This window comes from Molossus molossus, unplaced genomic scaffold (assembly GCF_014108415.1).
Source record: "Molossus molossus isolate mMolMol1 unplaced genomic scaffold, mMolMol1.p scaffold_m16_p_6, whole genome shotgun sequence".
NCBI classification, from domain to species: domain Eukaryota; kingdom Metazoa; phylum Chordata; class Mammalia; order Chiroptera; family Molossidae; genus Molossus; species Molossus molossus.
In genome coordinates, this window is record NW_023425399.1 from 84,386,434 (window position 1) to 84,398,532 (window position 12,099).

Consider the following 12,099-nt stretch of genomic DNA (forward strand, 5'->3'; position numbering starts at 1 on the left):
CAAGGGAGCAACAAAACCAGACTCCTTCTCCAGGCATCTTTAAAAATCTACTAAAAAAAGGGTTTGTCCTTTAAAGATCAGTCAATTTCAGTGTGGTCAAAAATATTTATTGAGCCCTAGCCATTGTGGCTCAGTTGGTTAAGTATCGTCCCATGCACTGAGAGGTCGCTGGTTCGATTTCCAGGCAGGGCACATGCCCAGGTTGCTGGCTCCATCCCCAGTGGGGGGCATGCAGGAGGCAATTGATGGATGTTTCTCTCTCTCCTTCTCCCTTCCTCTCTCTCTAAAAAAATCAATAAAAATGTTTAAAATTTTTATTTATTTGTTTAGCCCTTAAATGATTCAAACCCATGCTGGATTCTGTGAGAGGCTGGTCTGTCCTCAAAGAGCCTTTAATAGAGAGAAGAATAAGAACAAGACATAAATACTCTTGGGCACAAATTGCTATTGAGACTCCAAAGTGGAAGGATGAGAAAGGACCTGATCTATATATATGGTGTGAAAATTAGGAAAAACTTTTTGAGGAAGGTGGGATTTGGGACAGAATTTCACAACTGGGTGTTGACTGATGTGTGAGCCCTCTAAGCACTAGAAACAGCCAAGACTTAGGTGGGGGTTGGGGGGGCCTATCTGAGGAACAACAACAAACAGCCCAGTGGGGGGCTGACACCCAGTGGGGTGTCTACTGAAGACCAGTGCTCTTAGTCCAATGGACAGACCCCACCTCGGATGCCAGGCCTCAGAAGGGCCCCGCGTTAGTCAGAAGTCTGTATTCACACGGTGGACGCCTCTAAAGAGTCCGGGCCAGTGGTCAAATAATAGAGCCGTAGTTAAGAAAAGCGGACCTGGCAATAGCACAGATAACTGACTGGAGGAGGAAAGGAGGCACTTGGGTTTCCGAGCAGGTGAGACCCAGCGAGAAGAGAGGGCAAGGGGGAGCAGCTCTGAAGGGGTTGGGGAGACGGCACCAACCAGACTTGGCACACAATTATTGTAGGGTCATGAGGTGGACGGAGGACTAAAATTCCCACCCAGAGTGACCAGCTTCTTTACTAGAAGAAAGCCAACAAGATGAGACGGTGTGAAGGGCTCTAAGGAAAACAACAGAGTTTAAACTCGGGAAATACAAAAGACATGAAGGGAGAAATGGAATATTTCAAATGCACGTGCCTGCTACATTTCATTTCTCTACAGTGATCTTTATCATCTAGAAAATAAAAGCTCTATGATTATTTTGCTTGTCTCTCGCTCATTCATTGGCTTGACTCCTATTAGGGACAAACCTGATGTTCTGTAAACCAGTTCCAACAAGTTGGAGGCCCTGGTGATGGATACCTTACTGAAAACACACATGGAAGTGTCTGAATCATCTCTCCTCTTGCCCTTAATGTCAGAAGAGTTTGCATGGTGCACGTGCTTGGCTGTTTTTCTGCGTGCGGACACCTGACAGCTACCCAGACGGGTAAGTGGTTTAACAGAAGGCCAGCGCGCGACTTCACTGGAGAGTGAGACACATAGGAGAGTGGCCCCAATTCTTTGAATCAGAGTGCAGTGACTTCAGGACATTTTTCCAGCATAGCCATCAGTTTTGGAAGGCACAGAATTAAGTCTGTCTTCCGCAAAGAGAAAAACAACAACAAAACTCACAGCAATTCCTAAAAGCTGAGAGGCAGCCTTTTAAAAGGTCACACTACTTCTTAGAGGTACACATTCAAAATGGAAATCAAATTATGAAGTAAGTCGAGCCCGTCCCCACCCAAGCAATAAACACTCCATTAACAGTGTGGTTTCAGGAAGCTGGTTCAAACTTTCCACCTGATGTTAATCACATTATCTCATAGGTTAAATTATACTTGAACCACAGCTATCCCTTTCCAGTACCAACTTTCCATTCGGTACCAACATACGAGTAGAAATGGCAGACAGCGGCACAGGGGTTCTCAGCAGCAAACACCATTTCTGTTTTGTGCCAGAGTTTTTGTTTTGTTTTATTTTCCTGGTCCTAGGCTTTCTTTTTGTAGATGATTTGCAAGCATTTTGAGAGTCAACAGGGTAAAATGTGAAAATAGCAATTAAGGGATTCTCAAATTTTAAAAATTAAAGTCACTTTACTAATGTTTTTAGATCAAGAAAAGCCACATAATATGACACCAAATAACTTTCCACTGTATTTGCTCATATTTCCTCTTTCTATATCTCCCACAAAGCTCTTATTTTAAAAAGAAACTAATGAAGAAAATGTCTTTCTCCCCAAATTTACACACACACACACACACACACACACACACACACAGCGCACACGCTCGCGAGAGCTGTGAGCCATCAAGTCTCCCTTGGAAGCCACTAACTGGTGGGTCCACCATGCTGTGAAAACACAATCATGTCTTTCTGAGTTCCCCTTTCACTGGGTGGTTTCCATGCACATTTCATACTGGCAGTAAACAACCCAGTGAACCAGAACTTTCTTTACTTTTTTTTAATTTAAATCCTCACCCGAGGACATTTTTGCATTTATATTCAGATAGAGCGGGAGGGAGAGATGGGAGGAAGAGAGAGAGAGAAACCTTGACGTGACAGAGACACAACAACTGGTTGCCACCCACAAAACCCCAACTGGGGCTGGGGACAAACTGCAACCGAGGTACGTGCCCTTAGCAGGAACCGAACCCGGGACTCTCCGGTCCGCGGGCCAACCCTCTAACCGCTGAGCCAAACTGGCCAGGGTTCTTTCACTCTTAACATAAGTGACTCAAGACTCTAACAATAGAGCTGAAGGGAGGGGGCAGATTGGTTTTGATAAGAATACCACCTAAATGTTCTACAAGACAGAGAACCATGTCTCTGGTTGCTGTCAGTCAACCTTTTCCTTTTTACTAAAAAAATTTTCTAACATATAGAAAATTAGGGTAATGTGAATACCCATATACCCTTCACCTAGATTTAATATCTTTAACAGCTTGTGATATAGTCCTCTATTTTTATGGAATTTTTTGCTAAATATTTTATACATTTTAATCACATCCCCCCCTAAATAATCCAGCATGGGCCTCTAAAATATAGAAATATTTTCCTTCATCACTATAATACTAGTATCACAGTGACAAAATCAAAATAATCCCCAAATATCATCTCATCCTGAATATCACTCAAATTCAGATTTCCTTGGGTGATTATTTGTAAGCATTCAGAAGAAGTGTGACTAGAAGGCTATACCAAAGGTTAGTAACAACCCTTGAGCTATTCTTCTACTAAAGGGAGACGCTTACATAATTTCTTTATCCTTGTCTGAGTTAAAAAAAAACAACAGGGTGAATACCCAAGTGTGAACGATATAGCCACCTAACACCCAACCACAAACACCATATTGTATCAGCCACAAAAATAACATAATTAAGTAAAGAAGCAGAGGAGGAGACAGTAATAAATGTCTCTTTTGGGAAGGGGAGGGGACAAAGACAATTTCCCAGACACCAAGCTATTATATTACTTAATTAGTTCCCCCTCTTTTCTCTTTTGAATCATTCTTCCTAAACTACAAAGATTCTTCTGACTCCATTATTCTCAAAAAATGAATATTAATAGCCTTTCGCGCCTGTGTCCTGTCTCTTGGCTTCTCTTTCATGTATGCTGACAAAATTAGCTGATCCTTGCATGCTGTCTCACTTTCCACATGTTAACCCCCTTTGGTAATCTAATTTCCTCCCTTTTATTCACTGAGGTGCCCTTGTGAAGACCACCAATTTCCTTAGTCACACTTAAAAGGCCCTTCCTGCGCCAGGCCCCCTGGTCCAGCCCTCTCCTACGCCCACTGGGCTGTCCTGACAGCTCTTCCTGGCTTCATTTTCCTCTTTGTCATTCACTCAGAGATGGGAATGTCACCTGGATGCAGATGATTTACAAAGGTGGACAAGGTTATGATACACACATATTTACTTAGTTTCCCCGTAGAGCTGAGTGTGAAGGGAGTGCAAAGCTCTCTTTCGTAGGGTGGTCAGAGGGCCTTCCACGAGGAAAGTGACTTCCAGCACTGTCCGGGGAATGATGGTGAGGGACGCAGGCTCGGAGCCATGTATCATGGATCCAGACCACACTGACGAGCTGTGTAATATTCCAGTACACTTCACATCTCTAAACCTCACTTTGTACTTGTGCAAAATGCAGAAATACCAGAACCTGCTTCATGAGATTGTTGTGCCAAGTTACATGAAGAAATAAAAGTAAAATGCTGAGTTCACAAAGTGCCTAGGACACATTAAGCACTAAATCCATTTTAGTTATTGCTAACCGTGACCCAAAAATTCAATTACAAAAAATGGCCCTTCGATATCTAATATTTATTACTGGCAAAACTGGCTGGGATAATGTTCCTCCGCATATTACACCTGCGGTTTCGAACTTTTTCAAAACAAGTTTGGTTAATGTCCACTTATCACATAAGCTTTATCCAACGTAATAAAGACAATACACAAAGTGTTGTTCAACACTGGTGTTACTGTGTAAACGAATGATTCATGCTAATTAAACTCACAACCCAGGAGAATAAAATTAGCTTGTTTCGACATTTCCTTTTGTTCAGTAATTACAATTCAAGGTTATGTTAGATACCACATTAGTATAATTTTGCCCGAGAGACAGACACTGCACATCTCCGTGTCTGCTTTTGTTTTTATAAAACAGGCGCTGCCAGTAGAAATCCAGGTGCTTGCTCAGTAAGGGCCTTGCGGACTTTACAAGCAACTCTTCCCAACGGTGCGCTCCAGTGTCATTTACTTCTGTCCCTACAGTCGTGAGGGGGGAAGTACTGAGATCACTTTAGCTTGTTATAGATTCATCGGATTTGCAGGAAGATGAGAATTTAAAAACAGAAGCCGAAGTGGCTGCAGTTCATCATCTCAGATGCTTATGTTCAAGTAGCAACCTGGGCACCCATAATGACAACACGCATTCCACCGAATGATTTAAATGTTCAGACACTCAGTCACAATTCCACTACGTCTCGAATCGACGGACCACAGGTACACAGGAACCACCCGTTCTGATCCATTTGGTTTCTCAGAGCTGGGTCTCCACAGAGAGTTTCTCGGGGCTGGTTTCCATGAGAGGTGATCGTGAGGAGGTACCATTCGAGCGCTCATCCCGTGCCAGGCACAGTGTCGAGTCACTTACAACACTCAGAGAATCTTCACGGCATCTTCTAAGGTAAATCTCCATTTTACAGATTGGAAACTTGGAGTGTAGAAGGGCAAATAAAATTCCAGAAGCAATGCATATCCAGGTTTTTGTGAAGCCTGATTTTATATTAGTTTTAAAGGGGGGAAAATGTAAAATTATGAATACTAAATTGTGTTGAAGACCCTAAAAGGGGTCAGCAGTAAAGAGGGACCCTGAGTCATGAGCTTTAGTGGTAACAACTTGGGTGGCTTGACTGACCACTCTGAGCTGCAGAGACAAAAGGAATTTGATGGATACAACTATGAACTGCAAAATGAAAATTATTCATCTTTAGAAACTCTTGCTATAATTAAGTTGAACTAGGTTTTAAAAAAATTTGTTTAACAGATTTTATTGTTGTTGAATAAATCAGGATAATTTGGGGGAGGTGCAAAGTAAGTTAACTGTCTGATAAAGTATCAGACAGTTTAGACGGTTTGAGTACACACAATGCAGAAAAAGTCCGATTTCTGTACTGTACATTTCTTAGGAAACATTTGCCCTTTGGGGAGCATCCAGAAGTTAGAAAGTCTGCCTAACATTGATCTGTGATGCCTTCTGAATAAAACTTGGGTGAAAGCAGCAATCGCTTTTCTTTCTTTTTTTCAATTTTTTTTAGCAATAGCTTTTCTAAACACAATGCCAATTTTTCTTGAGTGGTTTCTCCACTGTTAGCAAAATATGTGATGCTGACTGAACACATTCTCTCTCTCAGAATCAATTGTTTGTTATACCAAGAAAACTCCCTTTATCCAAAATGAAAAACTTATTTTGCAAGGATGTGGAAAGTCTTTATTTTCCCCCCAAAGCACATCTAATAATAAGGCGGCCTTATTACCACCATATCAGAATGCAATTCTGATAAAAACTTCAAATCATATTTATCTTTTCTCGAAGTTTTATGACAGTCTTTTCCCGTGAAAATTTCTGATAAAGAACATGGGCAAAGCACTTTGAATTGTGACTTCCTCAGAGTGCTGAGTTTCACTCCTTTGCAGAGCAAACGTGACTAGAGCTGTGTATGGCTGCCCAGGTGGGCACTGCACAATTCCAAGGGACGACATTTGCAGGGACCACACCGTACGGGGTGCTACCTGGAACAGGGCAAGGCAGTGGCCCTGACTGGAACAGCAGACTGACTGAAAAAATGGGTGCGCTTATTTCAGAAAATAAGGACATGTTTGAAAGAAATGAACAGGGCATTCAGAGAGATACATGAGCCGGCCTGCACTCAAATGCCTAAATTTGGGACAATTTGAGCATCAAAAGAAATAAGAGGGGAGAGTTAGAGAAGGAACAGGATACATCCTTACAGAACCTCAAAGTATTTCCTTTCAAATGTTCTAGTAATGGTAATAATAAAGTAACTGGTAATAACATAGCAGAGAAATCCAATAACACCCTAACCAAGTGATCAAAATGAATGTCACCAATAAGTAGCAAAGGGACATCCATGCCTCCAGAGGTGATTGCCTGAGAAGGAGACCTCACATACAAAGAAATCCAACCAAAAATGCAGAACCTAAGTCTCTCATGAGATGGGGAAACCTAAATTGAGGACTATTCTATTAAACAACTTGCCTATGTTCTTCAAACATGTCATGGAACACAAGGAAGACGAGGAACTGGTCCAATTAGAGGGGCCTAAAGGGACATGACAGTGAAATACAGTAAGTGGTCCTACACTGGATGCTGTCCAGGAGGGAAACAATGCAATGAAGGTCATTATGGGGGCATCTGACAAAATGAGAGCATGGACTATAGGTTAAAGTATTAAATGCCCTCAATTTGTTAATAGCACTGTGGTTACATAAGAGGATATCTTTGTTCTTAGGAAATACACAGTGAAGTATTAGGGGGATGCAGCTGCCTACTATCAAATGCTTCAGAAAAAATAAGTGTGTGTGTGTGTAGACAGAAAGAGAGGGAGGATGGGAGAAAAAGAATAAGACAAACATGAAAAAATGATGTTAGAAATGTGTAAAACTAGGTAAATGGCATAAGGGAATATATTATACTATTGCAATCTCAAAATAAAAAGTTAAAAAAAAAAAATCAGCAACAGCCAAAATAATTTTGAGGGATATCAGTGTTCAGCTTACTTTAATGAGCAGAAAAGTAATCAATTTGTAACTAGTAGTGCAAAATAAAGAGTTAAATCTTTGGAAAATTTTGTTGCGTCATTGTCATAATCATCACCATGAACATTTATGGAGCCCTTACTGAGTGACAAATACTCTGTAAGGTGTTTCACTTGCATTACCTCTTTTAGTCTTCACAGCTACCCGAAGAGAAAGCCACAGCAGTTATCCCCACTTTACAGGTGAGGAAACTAAGGTTTAGAGGTTTAGTAACTTGCCCAAAGTAATACAGAGAGTCAATGGCAGAACCACAAATCCAACTAGGTTGATTACAAAGCTGATGGAATTTATTACTATGTTAAACTTATTTCATTTTAGTTATTTATTAATTTTTCCTCAAAGAGAGATGAATCTCAGTCCAGATGAAATTCTGACAAATTAGTAAAACACACTTGGATGAGGGCGTGTTCTAATGATCATCACAGCACCAAGAGAACCAGAGAGACATGGGTGATCATTCTGGTCTCCACAATGTAACGTATGCTCTCTTTCTTCCAAGGGCTGAACTTGGTAATACACAAAAATACACCCCAGTATATCTTTTGAAATGATCTTATCAAATACCTCATAAACTACTTGATCTTTGCTGTGGCTTGAAGATTTGTGTCCTAAAATGAGATGTTGAAGCCCAAATCCCCAGAGTGATGGTACCTAGAGGCGGAGCCCTTGGAAGGTAATTAGGTCCTGGGTGGAACCCTCATGAATGGGATCAGTGCCTTTTAAGAAGAGATAGAAGAGAGATGATCATTATCTCTACACCACACGAGGGCACGATGAGAAAAGGACTGTCTGCAGACCAGGAAGGGGGCCTTCACCAGATACCAAAACTGCTGGTGCCTTGACCTTGGACTTCCCAGACTCCAGAACTGAGAGAGATAAATTTCTGTTGTTTATAGTCCCCTCCAGTCCATGGTATTTTGTTACAGTAGCCAGAACTAAGACAGTCTTATTTCAAGTTTTTCTTCCTTTAAATATATTTTCTCTCCTCTCATGTAAAGTGGTAGATCTTAATGTTCACGTTTCTTGTTGACACTTCAACCTTACTTAAAAAAAATGTATCTTTGGCAACACAGTGCCTGATTCCCCATTTCAGTACTATTATCTTCTGGCAAATAAAGAGTAAGCTGCTAATCATACCATCTCTTTCTTCTCAGTGGAAGCTGAATGACTGTTAATTTAAAAAATATGTTCAAAACAATAACACATTTGCATATACTTGAAGGTGTTTGCGAAAATATTATTATCTGACATAGTGAATGCCCATTCCAGAAGAAAGGATCCCAACCACGGCTGCATATTTTAACCATAGGAGGAGTTTTCTTTTTTCTTTTTTTTAAATATGTATTTTATGATTTTTTTTTTTTTTAGAGAGAGGAAGGGAGAGATAGAAACATTGATGTGAGAGAGAAACATCGATCAGCTGCCTCTTGCACGCCCCCTACTAGGGATCAAGCCTGAAACCCAGGCATGTGCCCTGACAGGGAATTGAACCAGGACCTCTATCCATGGGACAACACTTACCACTGAGCCAAACCGGCTGGGCTAGGAGGAGCTTTAAAAATCCTGATGCCCAGCCCACACTGAAGACCAATTAAACTAGAAACTCTCAAGATGGGACCTGGGCATCGGTCATTTTCAGCTTTCATGATGATTCCAACGTGCAGCCAAGTTTGAGATCGCTAGATCAAGCCATAAAGAATCATATCTTTTGTGTACAGTCAAAGGACTCATAAAAGCGTTTGAGAATTAGTCTCACTAGTTAAGAAATGTATAATCCAACTTGTGAGTGAAGATATGTGTGTACGTGGTAAACAGTAACTGAATGCAGACTGAGGACATGTTCCAAATGAATGTGATGCACAATGAGTACATCGGGAGACCACATGGGGACAGGAGGTGACACCTGTACCCCTGGACACAATGACAGGCTCTGATAAAAACAAAGCGGAGGAAGGCAACTTCAGCCAGGGAATGGGGTAAATGGAAATGTATCCCATATGTCCAGGAAACAGTGAGGAGACTAATTCAGCTAGAGTGGGAGGTTCACTCTTCAGAGCAGAAAAGGTAAGGATAAAGTAGACTAGAACCAGCCCCCGGAGAGGGCCCTGAGCAGCGAGTCAAAAGTCCGGTGGCAGTCTGGAGTCTAAACAGATTTTTGGCAATTATCACATGAAAACTCTCCTCTGGGAGAACTGACTTGACAGATATTCACATGGGTTTGGGAGAAAAACTACAACTCTACCTACTAAGGCAGAAACACACAAAAGATTAGGTAAAAGTGTATGCTGATGAAGCATAATTTGACATATTCTTTTTCCGTTTTCCACAAAAGACAGGAACCAGAAATGTGGGCCTGCTAAGAATAGCGTGGATCTCACCTGTTGCGGGATCCACGCACCAGAGAGACGGGCTGCCTGGAGGGTCTGACTCATTCTTTGCCCCCTGGCCTCGCTCCCAATCTCACACTAGTAATACCTTTGGCAACTACGCATTTCTCCTTTTTCTCAAAAGGCTACTCCTATGGCTAAGAAGTATAATTCTAGAGGACAAAGTTTCAGGTCAGAAAAACACTTTCTTACCATTTATTTGAAATAAGAAGGATTTTTGAGAAGCTGATTTCTAGGTCATACTGACAATTAAAGATTTTTAGGACTAAAAAAGGGGATCAAAACATTCATCCAGTCAATAAATTTTTTTTTTTATCCTCACCCGAGGACATTTTTCCATTTTTTGTTCAGATAGAGTGGGAGAGAGAGAGAAACATCGATGTGAAGGGACACATCGAGTGGCTGCCACCCGCACGACCAACCAGGGCCGGAGGCAAACTGCAACCGAGGTACATGCCCTTAGCGGGAACCAAACCCGGATCTCTCTGTACCGCAGGCTGACGTTCCAACCGCTGAGCCAAACCGGCCAGGGCCAGTCAATAAATATTTATTGAACATGTACCATTTGCTGCTGCTCTAGACTCTGGGAAGAAATACAGCAAGGTCCCTATTCCAAATAGAAAACCCTCTGGGTACTGTAGAGGTTTCCCCCAAAAACATAACAGCAGTCTAAAGCTACACAATTTATAGCTAATTGACTAAAGTGTCCTGCTATACTTTAAAAACTGAATAGCCAAAAAAAGAAAAAGAAAGTCAAGCCCTGGCTGGCTTGGCTCAGCGGTCGGAGCGTTGGCCTGTGGACCAGAGAGTCCCGGGTTCGGTTCCGCTAGGGGCACGTACCAAAAAAAAAAAAAAAAAAAAGTCAAGATCCTTTACATAATTAACTATAAGTACCAGAGAAAGTATTGAATAACATAAATTCTTTTTAAAAAACTGCAATTAAGCCTGGCCGACATGGCTCAGTGGTTGAGCACTGACCCATGCACCAAGAGGTCGGTTCCATCCCCAGCCAGGGCACATGCCTAGGTTGTGGGCCCAATTCCCAGAGGGGGCATGCAGGAGGTAACCAACTGATGTTCCTATCTCCCTCTCCCTTCCTCTCTCTTTCTAAAAAATCAATAAAGAAAAAAAAAATTTAAGAACTGTAATTATATGTATATTCAAACCACTAAATGTATCCTAAACTCTAAAACAGTACTAGCACATAAACATGGTCAATAAAAATTAAATGGCATTGTTCAGCTGAATGGAGTTCAAAGTGAGGTGAGATCAGCTCCTATTCCGATTTAACAAAAGCAGTGAGGGCATCTCAGCAGCCTGTGTTCTACCGCCACGTGTGCACGTGTCCAGGTATTGGACCTCCCAGTCCAAAGCTGTTAAAACCAAACCACAGTGCTCATTTGTGAAACGGCATCTCGTGAAATCATGCCATCAACGTCGTTCACAGAAGCCAACACTCAAGGTGTACCCAGGGTTATTTAGAGCCATTCTTTGTGTCTGTAAATTTTCATTTTATAAATATCTAATAAGAATCCACATTTAACTACATGCATTCATTAGAAATACCTACAACAAAATGAATCTCAGCTTTTGATGACTGATCAAATAACCACACCAAACTGTTTGATTCTTCCATTACTATGTCACTATACTCTAATTTATAGACAATTCCTATTTTCTCACCTTGGAGGAAAAATCAGCATATTCAAGTCCCCTCCCGCTCCCTCTTCTTGCCCCATGAGAGGAGCTTTACCTGCGTAATGTACCGGAATCTCTATCTTTGGCCCAATGACATAGTGCCCCTCCTCCAAGCTATGGGCAGTGATGGTGGTCCACTGGCGGCATGAATGAATCAGAAGGTAGTCGTTTTCCCGCAGCCCTTCTATGCATTCTCCTAGAAAACACAATTTTATGTAAGAAACTTAGAATTAGCATGTGCTTACTCCATACTCTGTAATAAAATCTCATTAGTTAAAACTTCACTAGTGCAGGAGTTGATAGTTCATCCCAAGAGATAAAGTTCACTTAAGAATTAGCAATAAAAAAAAGCATTCCATGGCAAGTTGACAATTTCACTCAAGATTCCAGAGAAATGTTCCTTAATTATTTACAAAGAGATTTTCAAATGCTCCATTTTATCTAAATAATTATATTTCAATGATTATCAAACAAATATTAAGTGCTTACATTAGGTAATACTTAGATGCTCTGCATATATTATTTCATGCAATACAGTAACATTATGAGGTAGGTATCAGTTTTCAGAATGTTAAACATGTCTAAGCTACAGACTGAGTAAGTGGAAAAGAGCAGCTTCAGGCCTAGATCGCACTGATTCCAAAGCTTATGCTCTTAAACAC

The 12,099-nt window shown here is 41.2% G+C and overlaps 1 protein-coding gene across 1 annotated transcript in view; it reads right to left on the reverse strand.

The window, feature by feature from the left end:
* The window catches only part of GAREM1 (GRB2 associated regulator of MAPK1 subtype 1), a 122,936-nt gene extending 111,309 nt beyond the window's left edge, over positions 1-11,627 (reverse strand). The window contains exon 1 of the mRNA XM_036244696.1: positions 11,493-11,627. The gene's annotated coding sequence lies outside the window, so the exon portion shown is untranslated. The remainder of the gene's footprint in view (positions 1-11,492) is intronic.
* Positions 11,628-12,099: the final 472 nt, after the last annotated feature.